The sequence below is a fragment of the Engystomops pustulosus genome, chromosome 5, assembly GCF_040894005.1.
Source record: "Engystomops pustulosus chromosome 5, aEngPut4.maternal, whole genome shotgun sequence".
NCBI lineage: Eukaryota > Metazoa > Chordata > Amphibia > Anura > Leptodactylidae > Engystomops > Engystomops pustulosus.
Window position 1 is genome coordinate 81,929,078 of NC_092415.1, and position 15,569 is coordinate 81,944,646.

The 15,569-nt window shown below is 42.1% G+C and overlaps 1 long non-coding RNA gene across 2 annotated transcripts in view; it reads left to right on the forward strand.

Moving 5' to 3' along the window:
• The first annotated feature begins 1,573 nt into the window (after positions 1 to 1,573).
• The window catches only part of LOC140134061 (uncharacterized), a 49,288-nt gene continuing 35,292 nt past the window's right edge, over positions 1,574 to 15,569 (forward strand). For both annotated transcript variants that reach the window (XR_011856058.1, XR_011856059.1), the window contains exons 1-3: positions 1,574 to 1,680; positions 2,109 to 2,193; positions 2,956 to 3,132. This is a non-coding gene — a long non-coding RNA (uncharacterized lncRNA). The remainder of the gene's footprint in view (positions 1,681 to 2,108; positions 2,194 to 2,955; positions 3,133 to 15,569) is intronic.

Genomic DNA, 15,569 nt, shown 5'->3' on the forward strand with positions numbered 1-15,569 from the left:
TGGCTGTTGCACCTTTCAAGAGTTCCAAAGTGGGTTTGATCAATCAACTGTAGAAGGTTTAGGAAAGCTGGGTGTTCAGAGTGGCGATAACTCTGTGTACAAAAATGTTCAAGACACCCTAGCAGCATCACTCAAAACACCCAGCTTTCCTAGATCTTCTACAACCAATAGGGCACATGGTCAAGGGTTGTCCTGATGAGGCAAATCCTTCAAGTTCTAAATAACTTTTTTAACACTTCTGTCCAAACCAACCCATCCAAACCTCATTGTTCACTGCTAGAATTTTTAATATCTTACTTATTGGCACATCTAGAAACTGTTTATATCGCCGTTTATCATACTGCACACCTGTTTGGAGAACTTATGAGATAAGCCTTGGATATTGAATACTATCTGTATTTTTCTATTAGTAAGGTGTAAGAATGTGAAGGAGTTCATATCTAGTGCATGTATTTAAATAAGATAAGGGAATAACAGCAATTATGGAATGGGGTGTGCTGTGCTAATGGTCAATATGAAATATCCCACCTGAGGAGATAAGCACTTAGAAACTGTAAATCAAATATAAAACACTGCTGTGAAATATTCAGCAATAAGTTGTTTTATCAGTCGCTAAACCTTATCTGTGCAGAAGTGAGAACACATGTTCACTAACATAAATTATTGTTATGCTTTGCATTTTAATATTTGCTTCTGCATTGTAAGATTTGAACAAAGCTAAGGGTCGTATTATGCTTCCTGGAATTCAGTCTGCGTGAGCACCATATAGAGTACGGCCTGGCCGCATGTGTCCACAGTAATCTGCTGTTTCTGTACTGTTCACTTTGCACCACTACAAACTACAGCCAGGCAACTGGTGGTTGTGTATGAAAACCACTCATTTCCAGGCTTTACATATACCTGTTATTAGTACAAATAAAAAGGATTTGCCAACAAGAAAAATCATCAAATGTGGAAGAAAGTACAATACAAAAGGGTGGGATGTTCATAATTCTATGACTGACCACAACAAATCATCATCTGCCTTTATGGCTGCTAAGAATTTGTCACTAATCATAATGATGAACATTGGGTGAACAACTTATTTCCCTCTTTATAAACGTTTTCCTATGGGTGGCCTACAGCCACATTCATGTCAATGGGCAATACAGCCATCTATAATAAGATGTTTAAAATAAAATATATGTTGTATATGTGCTGCATACGGTTGTGCCCATATGCTGCCGTATATAAGTGCAGTATCCATGGAGACCAGAACCAGTGGGAGGTGCATTCTGTCAGCCAGCCAATAGTCAGCCATCTATCAGCCTGCACACCAACATTTTATAAGGATACAGTACGTATACAGCTTCATGATACAAACTCATATAATCACAAAAATCATATATTTACACAATAAGGGGAGAGAAGTTGTGTAGGATAGCAGTCACCAGCTAATATATATGACCTGCTTTCATTTTTTTTATAGTACTCTACTTTACCAAGTATTTAACAGAACATATTTATGCTCCAAACTCTGTATAATATGTTTCCTTTATCTAAACGTTTCAGAGCATGATGGAAAACACCAAAGCGCATTGCAACACCATTACAGCATCTGGAAATAGGCTTAGCCAACAATATCTAAGCTGGCCATTGATCTCCATGACAAGCCAGTGAACTACACACAGAGCAAAAGAGGTGCCACTTTTCACCTGCATGCCCCGCTAGTTAGATCCTAAACAAAGCTGTTACATTTTACCCAAGTGCACTGCTTTCTTCATAAACATGAAATCAGATCAGTGTCCCACTTCTGCCCAGCTTTATGAAATGGTTTTGAAGAAACAAATAAATAAATGAACACCATTCCCAAGTTTTTTCTGGTGTACCGAGCTCAAATATTACCATCACATTCCCTGATGGTAGATGATCAGGGGGGTAACAATTGCACCCCCTGCTTTTCCCCCTTTAATATACATTTTGCCGATAACCGTATTGGGGAGGGGGCCTGTGGCTGTCACAGATTTAAAACTGTGCAGTCACCGGGTTCCCTATTGCAGCTTTCAGCTGTATCAGAAGTGTCCTCCAATCAGTGATGCGCACTGACACTTCCTGCTTTGTCTTTTCAGCAGGAGCGCACGGGACAGCGATGGTGTCATTACGCTGCTGGTGCTGCAAAGAAGACAATCGCTCATCACCGACACCAAAAGAAGAGTATATATATATATATATATATATATATGTTTTCTCCATTCTGCTGCTAGTATGTAATATGGGATTGGGGTGGGAGGAAAATAATAAGGTAGGGGGTTATAATGGCTCCTAGTATGTAATAAGGGGGTGGTGGGGATAATAAGGGCTCCTGGTGTGTAATAAGGGGGTTGGGGGGGGGGGTAATAAGGACTCCTGGTATGTAAAAAGGGGGTTGGGGGTAATAATGGCTCCCAGTATGTAATAAGGGAGTAGGGGGTCAGAATGGCTCTTGGTATGTATAAGGGGGTTAGGGGTAATAACGGGGGTGTGAGGTAATATTGTCTCCTAATATGTAATAAGATAGGGTGGTTATAATAATTGTTCCTGGTGTGTAATCAGGGGGGTGGCTGGGGCTCCTGGACCGTATATATTAATAAACAATTGGAGGCTGATAGATGGAATATTTATAACTGGGAGCTGCTGAACAGTGTACTTACTAAATTATTTAGTAAGAGGGGCTGCTATGCTACATATTAATTAATAGGGGCACTGCTGACTATATATAGATTGGTGGAGGAGCTGCTCTGCTACTTTAATGGCAAGCTGCAGGGTTACATGTAAATTAATTGGGGGTATGGCTTTGCTAAATAATAATGAATAGGAGTAAACATAAATTAATAAGAGGATGTCGATGCTGTATAACAATTAGTGGGCGATGTATATAAATTACGAGAGTTTTTATCTTATGTGACATTATATTGTAAGTGACTGTGGTGTTTTTAGGGACACAGTTTTGGGATGTGTGGCACAGAGCTGAAGATATCTTGTGGTGAATTCTGTAGCAATATGTCACAGCCGAAGAAGTTCTGTAACTGACAGAGAAGAATCTGTGAGGAGTCAACAAGATGAGGACCAGGACAGATATGAGGTAGAAGGTGGGAGCTACGATTGATTTATACAGTAAGTGATGTCTATATCTGCCTTATAGCAGCTCTGGAGTGCTGTCATTTTTTGGTGCTATATAGTAATGTGCAGTATATTCCCAGCTGGTATATATTTATGTATATGGTATATTCATTACTGCAATAACATTAGTATTGTACAGGTATGTGGGTATTGGTGTGGGGATATGTATTTATGTGTATATATGTATTTGAATGTGTAGTGTATATAGTGTGTGTAGAGTATATGCATATATAGTTATAGAGTTATGTAGAGTTATGCATATGTAGTGTATGTGTGCTTATGTCTGTGGAGTGTATTTAAGGTGTATTCTGAAGTATTACGTGCAGATTGGGGCCAGCAGTAAGGGTTTAGGTATACAGAGGCCCCTTTTCTAAGTTTGCACCGGCGCTCACTAGGGTCTTGTTTCTCCACTGTAGATGATTGCTAATCACTTCCAAAATACAAAACAAATATTTACTTAACCAAAAGGTTGTGGAGATATTAAATTATATACACACTAGTGCAGAGAGTGGGTGACATCACTAACTCTCTGCATCGACCGTGGACGGAAGGTAAGTGCAGTGAACAAATGAAAAGATGGAGGAGCTCACAGGTGGGCTCATTTAAATATTTTAAAAACCTTATTTTCTAATAAATGTGGCTGTCTGTACTGAAACCAGATTACTGCAAAGGGGGACAGGATGGAGAGGTAAGTAGTAATCATCTACCATCAGTGACTGTGATGGTATATGTCCTTTAACCCCTTAAGGACATGGCCCTTTTTTCTTTTTTGCATTTTCATTTTTCACTCCCCTCCTTCAAAAATCTATAACTTATTTATTTTCCCATGGAAAGAGCTGTGCTTGGGCTTGTTTTCTGCGTAACAAATTGCACTTTCTAGTGACAGAATTTATTATGCTATGCCATGCACTGGGAAGCGGAAAAGAAATTCTGAATGCAGTGAATATTATGAAAAATGCATTTGCGCCATATTCTTGCATAACAAATTTTACTTTCCCGTGATGTTATTTATTATTCCCTGCCATGTAGTGGGAATCCGGAAAAAAATTCCAAATGTGGTGATACCAAATTTATACAGGTTGTATTGCATTTTAAAACATTTTCAAAAATGAAACGAATGTGTACAAAAAATAAAAAAAATTTGCCATCTTCTGACGCTAATAACTTTTCCATACTTTGGTGAACGGAACTGGGGGAGGTGTCATTTTTTGTGAAATGAGCCGATGTTTTCATTGCTACCATTTTGAGGACTGAGCAACATTTTGATCATTTTTTATAACATTTTTTATGTCATGTAAAAAGGTGTAAATGTCGTGTTTCGGACATTTGGGTGCCATTTTCCCGTCTCAGAGATCACCGCCGGCCATAACCGTTTTTATATTTTGATAGATCGGCCATTTTTGGACGTGGCGATACCTAATGTGTCTGTGATTTTTACTGTTTATTATGTTTTATATCAGTTCTAGGGAAAGAGGGGTGATTTAAAACTTTTTTTTTTTTTTTCACTATTTCTTAGACCATCTAGGGTACATTAACCCTGGATGGTCAGATGGCTCCTACCATATACTCTCTGGCCTCTGGCCTCTGGCTCATTGTAATGGATAGGCAGAAGCCATTCAGCCTCAAGCACCGATCACGGGTGTTAGCGATGGGTCTTTGCTGCGATATACAGCAAAGCCCATCTCTGTATGAAAAGAGCGTGTAGGGGTTAATACTGTCATTTTGACCAAAGTACGGCCCTTTAATCACTTTTTATAGAATTTTTTATATTTTTCAAAATGGTAAAAAAGTGGCACTTTCGACTTTCGCTATTTCCCGTTACGGGGTTAAACGGTGGGAAAAGTCGTTTCAGTAGATCGGACATGATTTGGGACGCAATGATACCAAGCATGTTTAAGATTCTTACTGTTTATTTGCTTTTATATGTGATCTAGGGAAAGTGGGGTGATTTAAACTTTCACCATTTTTACTATTTTTTCATATTTTTTTTTAATTATTTTTTTTTTTACCATTTTTTTCTGATCCTCCAGGGTAATTTAACCCTTCAGGGTCTGATTGCTAATACTATATACTGCAATACTACTGTATTGCAGTACATACCAATATTACAATGATTTCTAATAGCCTGCCATCTGCTGGCTATTAGAGATCATTGCACATGGCAAGTCTACAAGTCAGATGAGACGACTTCCGGTTCCGGCCCCGCCATGTAAAGAATAGTGCCAAGCATACAAGAAACTGTATCTACAGCAATAGAAGATACTCTCCAGGCCATACAATTAGAAATTGATTCGCACACAAACCGCCAAGAGGAAGCAGAATGACGCATCTCTACCTTGGAAGATGATCTAGCAACGGCGCTAACAAAAATAACGGCAGCAAATACAGAGTCAGAAAAAATGGCAGATAAAATAGACGACCTAGAGAACGGGTCACGCAGGAGCAATCTCAGAATAGTGGGCTTACCAGAAACGGTCACTACCTCGCAACTATACCAAATATTTGCCGAAAAGCTGCCATACAACCTAGGGCTCAAAGGCCCGCTAAAGGTAGAACGAGCCCACAGGATAGGTTCACCTAGAGCCCCAAGGTCCCCATCAACAAGACAGACGGAGAGAGAAGAGCGTCCGAGACAAGCAATAGCAAAGTATCTTGATTATGCTGACCATGAAGCGATTCTACGAGAATCTCTCATAATTGATAATACTAGACTACTGTTATTCGCGGACTACTCGGCTGACCTGACCAAAAAAAGGAGAGCATTTAGTCCACTTTGCTCAGTGGTTTTCAAAAAGCAATGGAAATTTCAACTTATGTATCCGGCGACCCTAAGAGTGTTCACACCAGACGGGATGGCACAGACCTTTACAGATCCCAACATGGCGGAGGACTGGAATCTTTGCCAAGCTGGCAAGACCCCGATGGTGGACGACGCACTCATAGATCACCGCTGAGACACGATCAAAGACAACCACCACCATGCACGTCATTGCGGAAACGCCCTGAAAGATCGCCTAGATAAGAGAAAATGGAAGCCGGAAAAGCTGGGGACACTGAAAAAACAACACACAGAAACACAAAGCTTGCAGAACAGCAAAGTTGGGTTACATTCTATTAAAGGGTGAACTGCTTCCACCACTGGACGGAAAATTGGGAAGTCGATGACAGGCTATCTTGCTGGTCCACCTCCGTGGACCTGGGTGAATATGAAAATGTCACTGTTTTATATTTTGAATATGTTAAATGTGTTATTGATAAGAGAATTGTTAATGTTAAAGAAAGTTAATTTAGGTTTGCAAGAGTCGGACAAATCCAAGGGACAGGGAACAACAACAGAAAGCAGTACACAGGGAGACATGCCAGATAAACCATTTACACTACAAGCATTATGACAGTAACAGTGATCACGTGGAATGTCAAGGGTCTCCGCTCATCACAGAAGCGCTCCATGGTACTGCGACATCTGAAATCTTTACACGCAGATGTGGCAGTATTACAGGAAACACACCTGTTAACCGGAGAAACTAAATACATGAGGCGCCTGTGGGTAGCCGAGGCCATTGGCTCTGCAGAATCCAATAGAAGAGGCGGTGTCATACTTTTAATAAACAAAAACTCAGCCATAACGATAAAATCCCACTCAGTCTCAGAAGATCACAGGGTCCTCCATGCGGTTTTGGACACACCAGCAGGAGAAATAAGTATATACATTGTGTATGCCCCCAACACAGAGCAGCATGTTAATGGAGCGATTAGCGCTAGCGATTAGCGCTAGACATGTCTGAACAAATAGTGGTAGCAGGCGATTTCAACCAGGTAATAAATCCTAGGGAAGACAGATCGCGACGAGACAGTAAACACCAAATATATACACAAACGCAGACGGATTTAGCCCTACTTACATTAGACTTGGGTCTTATTGACAGCTGTAGACACGAACACCCTGAAGGTAGAGAGTATTCTTTCTATTCGGATGCCCATGATGGGTGGTCCAGGCTAGACCACATCATGGTTAACAGGACCTTATTGGACAGGATAGAACACACCAAGATTGAAAACATAGTAGTGTCAGATCACGCCCCAGTCAGCCTAACCCTAACTCCCGAGCATAAAATGGGCACTGATTACATTTGGCGCTTCCCGTCATATATGGCGCAGGACGAAACCTTTCTGAAATTATTGAAGGGGTGGTGGACCGAATTTGAATTTCACAATGCGTCCACAAAAGACAACCCAACAGTGCATTGGGAAGCAGCCAAAACGGTCATTCGGGACCAAATACAAAGATACGTAGGACGGGCCAAAAAACAGGCCAGGAAAAAATTACACGAGAGCAGCATAAGGCTCCAAAACGCCTACACCGCATATCTAACCACCCCAACACCACAAGCCCTAGAACATTGGAAGGTAGCAAAATCCCAATACGAGACCTTGCTAGAGCAACAGGACTACCACACGCGGGTCAAGAAGCAAGCGAACCTATTTCGGTTTGGAAATAAGTCAGGTAGGATACTGGCAAATCTGGCAAAGGGCCGTAGGCCAGCCACACATATACCAAAACTCAAAAAAGAATCAGGACAGATACAAGAAGACCCGCGTGAGGTACTGAACACCTTTCGCCAATACTATGCAGACCTTTATTCAGATACCAAACCCTATGATAAACATAAAGGTGAGGCATACCTATCTCAATTAAAGCTACCAAAGCTGACTGAAGACCAAAAAGGGGCCCTCAATGCAGAGGTCACCCAGGAAGAAGTGTTAGCGGCCATAAAGGGACTGGCGTTGGGTAAAATGCCAGGACCTGATGGATTTCCAACGGAGGCATACAAGGGCCTAAGAGAACACATTTCACCGGTCTTAGTGGGATATTATAATGCCCTACTAAACGGCACCCATCTCACGCCTTACGCAAACTTGGCTTACATCAAAGTATTACCAAAGCCCGGCAGAGACCCTATGCTAACAAATTCTTACAGACCCATATCCCTTATTAATCAGGACCTTAAACTGATAGCAAAGATAATGGCAGATCGATTGTCGCTCCTAATGCCCAGCCTGATAGAAGAGCTACAGGTGGGCTTCATCAAAAATAGAGCAGCGGTGGCAAACATCAGGCGAGTCCTTACGATCTTGGACGTGGTAACGGTGCAGCCACCAACATCGGGCAAAAGTATCCTATTAACCCTCGACGCAGAAAAAGCTTTCGATAAGGTCCGATGGGGGTGGCTGGACCAGGTCCTAGATAGACATGAAATACAAGGACCATTCCAATTGTTAAAATAAGCCTTATATAAAAACCCGATGGCGGCCATTTACTCACCGGGATATTTGACAACTAGATTCCAACTGAACAGGGGTACAAGGCAGGGATGCCCACTCTCGCCACTACTATTCAACCTGGCAATTGAACCATTGGCAAGAATGCTGAGAACTCTGGACATAAACCCGGGCATAAAAGTGGGATCTGAGAGAGTCACAAATGCACTCTTTGCAGATGATATACTACTATTCATAACCAACCCAATAACAAACATACCAAAAATTTTGCAACATATCGAACAGTTTGGCGAAATATCAGGCTTCACAAGTAACACGTCAAAAAGCGGGATCCTATTACTAGACCCATTCACTTTCTCAGAACAGGCTCACATGAAGTCATATAACTTAAATATAGCTAAAGAATATATCAAATACCTGGGAATAAACATAGGCAAGACACCGTCATCCCTATACAAACTCAATTACCCCCCGATCTTTGCAAAAATCAAAACTGAATTAAAACGCTGGGAAACACTACCACTTAACATATCGGGGAGTATGCATTTGATAAAAATGATCAGCTTTGCCAGACTATTGTACCCTATGCAGACCCTACCACTACTACTAAAATCACAGGATGTCAGGGAACTAAATAAAACATTCACAACATTTATATGGCAAGGAAAGAGACCTCGTATCTCTCTACAAAAACTGACATACCGAAAACACCTAGGAGGCCTAAACTTTCCAGACGTTAAAAGATATAACTTGGCATGCCTAACCAGACACCTTGCAGACTGGCTGAACGCCACCAGCCACTACTCCAATACCAAGCTAGAACAGGCATTACTACAACCATGCGGGCTAACAGCCTTACATATCCCTTACGGAAAGCTGCCGCAGATGGCCAAGCAATCACTATTACTTAGAGACACAATATCAACATGGAAGATGCTGAGGAAAAAAAAACAATTGTCTTACCAAATTTCAAAACATCTCACCCTATGGGACAACCCAGAGTTCCGGGTGGGACAGAACAATAGGCTCTTCATACCATGGAGAACTCAGGGAATACACCGCTTACAACAGCTAATACACCCAACCGAACCAAGACTAAAAACCCTAAATGAAATAAGTAGAGAATTTCAACTACCCCCGAGACAAGAGTTTCAATACGCACAACTAAAAGCTTTCTGCTCTGCCAGACTGAGAAATTTAGCGGGAGAACTTATGACAAATAAAGTTGACACTATCATAGGAGGCCCAAACGTCAAACGGACGATCTCTATTTTATACATTCTATTAACACCAGAGAGGGACAACACAGAAATAGCCTTACAATTCCCACATTGGGAGAAGCGACTGCGAACTACGGAAACATCCCAAAGGATTTTACAAGGATGGGCGACAGTAAGGAAACATATAGTTAGCGAAAAGTGGAGAGAAACATTTTTTAAATTAATGCATGTGGCGATATACGCATTTAACATTCCTGCACACTGACAAAACAGAGGCGGAGAGTAAAGGAGACAAACGAATAAAAGGATTTTTTCGCAAATGGCGGAAATTTATCACCAACCACATGACTACCAGTGAAATCAGGGAGTTCATGCAAAAATTCCAATATTCAGCACGGTACATGACCGAGGACATCAAAGGCACACTGGGCAGATTGAAAATATAAGGCCACAAGAGGTAACACAATGAACCATATTCTAAAGCAAAATTGGTAGCACTTATTTTCCCCAATTATAAATTATAAGCAATAATGAAAACAACTCCCCTGGCCCTGTTACAGGATAGTACTACTCTTGCGGGTCCCCCCCCCCCTTTTTTTTTTTTTTTTTTTTTTTTAAATGTTACTGTTTAAAGAAATGAAAACTGTTTAGTCATAAAAGAAGCAACATAACCTGGATGATACGAGACAAAACTGTCAGCTAACACGCAATGGTGCGTAAGGCACCTCCAAAGGGGAACGAATAGGAGGAAAATTGAAAAAGTGAAAGAGGGAAAAAGACTTCAGAACATCAACAGGAGGGATGTATGAAACAAGCAGCATATTATACCATTGTAAAATGTATACCTCTAATGTAGATGATATTTGTCATATGTACCTGCCTTTTATTTCCCAATAAAAAAGGTTATAAAAAAAAAAAAAGTCAGATGAGACATCATCTGAGGGCAGCAATCGGCCATCCAAGATGGTGGCGCCCATGTAAAGGTAAGTTAGGTGCTGGTTAACTGCCGCAATCGGTGCCAATACCGACCTTGGCAGTAACAGGCGAGCGTCACCTGTATTATACAGCCGTCACCCGCTGTGTATGGAGAGAGCTCAGTTCATGAGCTCTCTCCATACACCCTTTGCAGCACGAGGACGATATAGTTTGTCTTCGGTTGCAAAGATGTTAAAGGACATCTATCACCAGGATCAAGGATCGTAAAACAAGTACACTGACATACTGGTGTGTGCCCCCTCAAGCAGGTTCTGCTCTTAATATAGCTTTTTTTTAAGCTCTTGTTTACAAAAAAGGCTTCTACAATTATGCAAATGAGTCTGGGCTACATAGGTATTAATGGAGCCTGGAGCCCCTCAGACTCATTTGCATAATTTTAAAAGCCCTTTTACTTAAAAACAAGGGCATAACAAGCTATGTCAGTGTATCAGTCAGTGTGCTTTGTTTACAATCTTTTAAAGGGAACCTGTCACCAGGGACCTCATTTTCACTAAAGACAGGTTACAAAAGCCTATTACAGCTGCATTGCAAATATGTTTTTCTGCTTTCTCTAAGTATTTGCATTAAAATATAATTGTGCATTATAACTTACCTTGCACCCTAACAGAACCCTCAGTGTAGTCCAAGGGGTTGGGCTTTGGTTTGGATGCATTTCAAAAAACATGTTACTTGCCTGTGCTACTCCTCAGCTCTCAGCCCCCATCTTTGTGCTCCTGTACTGCTCCTGTACGGCTGTGAGCTCCTTCACAGAGCTCACAGCCTGGTGAGCTGACTGTCAGGGTTCTGGGCCTGTGGACCCCCTGGACTACGGCGGGAGATGGTACTAGCCGACACCTGGGACTGAAATTTAAGTGGCACCTGGTTTTCACAAGAGCCTGCCGCAAAGCGGGATGGTCTTGCTGTGGCAGGGTGCTACAGCAAGACCATCTCAAGGCTCGAGGTCAGGGAAAGGCACGAAGTCAGGGAGGCAGCAGAGATGCAGAGGTCAGACATCAGGTCTGAGGTCACAACAGGAATTCAGCAGAGAAGGGAACAGGAAACGGAAAGGAACAAAGGAACACACTGGAAGCTTTCTCTAAGGCAAGGAGCGCAAATATCCGTCAGGGAATCCTGGGAACAGCCAGCTTTAAGGAAACCCGGGAGTGCCAGCACCAATCAGTGGTGCGCTGGCCCTTTAAATCCTAGAGTGCCGGCGCGTGTGCACCCGTCGTGAATCTGGTGCTTCCTGCACTGCCCCGACAGAGTGCACCACTTTTTTTTGGTGCACCTTTAACATAGGGCGTGCAACACATTTCTGTTGGCCTTTGCATGTTAAATCTGGTGCATGGCCCGACTGAGCACAGGAATGCCCCCTTCAGTGCAGAAATTTGGGTCGCATGAAGAATAGTGTAACACATATGCGACACATATGTGGCACAGACACTTCTTAAAAACCTGTGCAAGCAGTTTGCAAAAGAAACAACAAGCAAAGTCCGACAGAAACTAGCACATGGCCCTTAGCAAATGTGCTCCAATGTGTTAACACAAAGACAGCAGTGTACAGATTATTATACAACATAACCAAGCCGTAGTCATTTTCCTTGTACTTTGCTTTGTTTCTTTTCTACCATATAAAATTTCATTACCTCATTCACTTTTCAAAACTATTATTAATTGCATGCTTTTTAATGACATAATGAGAGTCATTAAAAGAAATGGCTGGACAAGTAGTAAGCAAAAAAGTTGGAGTTTGGACTCTTTTTATGACAAGGTGTGAAGTTGTTTAGAAAAAATAGAAATAAATGTAAATATTTAAAAATCTATTTTGTAGATGGTTCCAACATTTTTACATAATTAATTTCAACTACAGGTGTCAATATGTTCCCCATTAATCACCAAACTTTGTTCTAAATGATGTGCACTCATCAACAGACACAGTTGCCTTCATTTGCAGTTGTGTCCTGAACAAGAAACCTGGACTGCGACAGACTAGATAGAACATGTCTCTATACCTAGAAACAGGCTATATTAAAAGTGGATGGGATGGTTCCTACTAATCTACAATACCAACAGACAAAGGAAAAGTAACAAGTATAAGAAGAAGGACGGCACTCACCCACGGTTCTATGTGCAAACAGGAAAACTTCTTTATTGGTAGTCAAGTTGCCAACTTCACACCGGGGTACAACGGGGAGGGGGTGATGCGGAATGCTATGAGAAGGCTACGGCCGTTTCGCGCGGCTTGCGCTTCTTCCGGCCTCCGTGTGGGGATTAAAATCAAACGCTGGGTTTTAAGCTCATAAGGTGGGATCATAGGTAACGCCCCACTCTTAGTGATCCGTACGGATAGGATAACGTCATGTCAAACAGAGCAAGTAACTGCCAATCACAAATGCTATAAGGTCAAAATTGGTGGCTAAAACTCACCTGTGGATATGCACCTGCCGCACAGGTCCTCCCATTAGGCGGTGCGTCTATGGTCCGCGGTCGCTTCCGGACTCAGCCGGTGGCTCCGCCCCCAACACGACGTCCCACGTGGGGAGATCAGCTGACCTATGTCCCGCCTACCTCGCTCGATGGTCATGTGACGCGTCACCGCGGTAACCGCTGACGCCGTCCCCGGATCCTTTCACGAGCATACCAGGTAGGAGGTGGGAGTTTAGGAAGCTGGTGTGTGGGCGTAGTGTGCCACATAGGTGATACGAAGCCTTGTAACACCATGACCTTTGAGTATGGGGCACGTGACGTCAAACTATATGGGATACTTATGAGAGCTAAAACATCAGCCAGTGAATTAAAAACAGTAGAGCGGGTGGATATACCACCTGTGCACCCCACAACATATTGCACAGTGCAAATGACACATAGGATATAAATGATATACTAGGCTAAAACGGGCGGGCTACGCAGGATTAAAGAAATACGCCCCAGTCCACTTTGTCGTTCAGTCCCACTGGTCCTACGGCGTTAGAACGTATTATCCATCTGTTTTCTGCTTGTAACAATAGGCGTTCCCTGTCACCTCCCCTTTCGGGTACCCCGATGGTCTCAATGCCTGCGAATTTTAGGATCTTTTTGTCTCCACCATGGCATTCCTGTATATGCCTTATAAGGCGGGGGGCTCCTACACCTGTTCCTATGGACCTCAGATGTTCTCTTATCCTTTGATAAAGGGGTCTGATTGTTTTGCCTATATAGAATCTGTTGCAACTACACCATAATACGTACACAACGAAGCTGGTTTTACAATTTATGAAACTATTCACCTCCACTCTTTGTCCCCCAAATTCTATCACCTTCTTTGCTGCATTATGTGGACAACATTTGCATCTTCCACATCTAAAGTTTCCTTTGGTGGTGCCTCTTTTTTTTAACCAGTTATTGTCCTTCCTAGCTGAAGTATACGAACTTCTTACTAGCTTGGATCTGATTGTGTTCCCTCTTCTAAAACTAACCACCGGGCCACCTTCTGCTATCGTGGATAAATCTGTATCGTGTTCTATAATATGCCAGTTGTCTTTTAACGCTTTTTTAATGAGATCTGCCATCGGGGAGAAATCAAATGTAAAGGAAAACCTCTCTTGTCCTTCCTTCTTTTGGTTCCTTTTTTTCAATAGGGATTCTTGTTCTTGTTTCCCTGCCCTCTCATATGCTCTCTCTATTACCTTACTTGGGTAACCTCTACTGGATAATCTTTGTTTTAGTTCCTCCGCTTGCTCCTCGAAGCCCTCCCTCGTATTATTTATACGTCTTAGCCTTAGAAACTGGCCGTACGGTACTGCTCTTTTGACGTGGTCAGGATGATAACTGTTGAAGTGTAGCAAGGAGTTTGTCGCTGTTTTTTTCCTATGTACAGAAGTGCAAATTTTGTTGTTCTTTATCTCTACTAGGACATCGAGGAACTCAATCTTATTCTCACTAATCGTGTGTGTAAATCTCATATTCATGTTGTTGTCATTGTTTAAGGATTGCACCATGTCCTCAAAACTCTCCCTGGTGCCGGACCATAGAATGAACACATCATCAACAAATCTCCTGTACATTTTAATATGTGTCAGGTACGGATTGCTCGTATTGTATATGTATCTGGCTTCAAAGATGGCAAGAAAAATATTGGCGTATGTGCAGGATACGGGCGTTCCCATGGCCGTCCCGTCAACCTGCACATACCATTCGCCATTGAACATAAATGCATTGTGGCTCAAGATAAAGTATAATGCCTCACAGATAAAGTTAGTGTAATCGATGCCTTTTTGTGCATTCTCAACTATTTCCCTCACTGCTAGTACCCCTTTCTCGTGGGGTATCTAGAGATAGGTCCTTTAGGCTTCTTCGTGTCAGGGGAGTTAACGGCCATAGAGAAAGAGTGCATCTTGTTTCTAGCTAGTGAAGAGGAGAAGAATTTAGTAGAACATAAAGATACATTCAAAGGAGGGAATACGTCCAGATTTAATCCGCAGATTCCACAAGGAGGCACCCTAGACACTTTCCGGAGACTGGTAATGAGGGATATAGAGGCATTAATCTATAAAAAAGACAACCACAACATAACAAAGGAGGAATATTTAGCGTTAGAAGCCCTAAAAAAAGATAAAGAGGTCATAGTTAAACAGGCCGATAAGGGGGGTAACATAGTTATCATGGAAAGTGCCAAATATGAAGCAGAGGCACTAAGATTATTAGGGGACCAGAGAACGTATCGTAAATTGTCTGGAGACCCCACACAAAAGTATGTAACGCACTTAAGAACCTTCCTAAGAAAGTATGTGGAAAAAGGTATTTTGTCTAAAAAGATGGCAGAGAAACTGTTACCCCCCTTTCCAAAAAAACCAGAATGGTATTTTTTACCTAAAGTGCACAAAAATCTAGAAAATCCCCCGGGACGCCCGATAGTGGCAGGCATCGGCTCGGTGACAGAGCCACTCTCGAAATACATTGATTGGTTATTAAGACCAG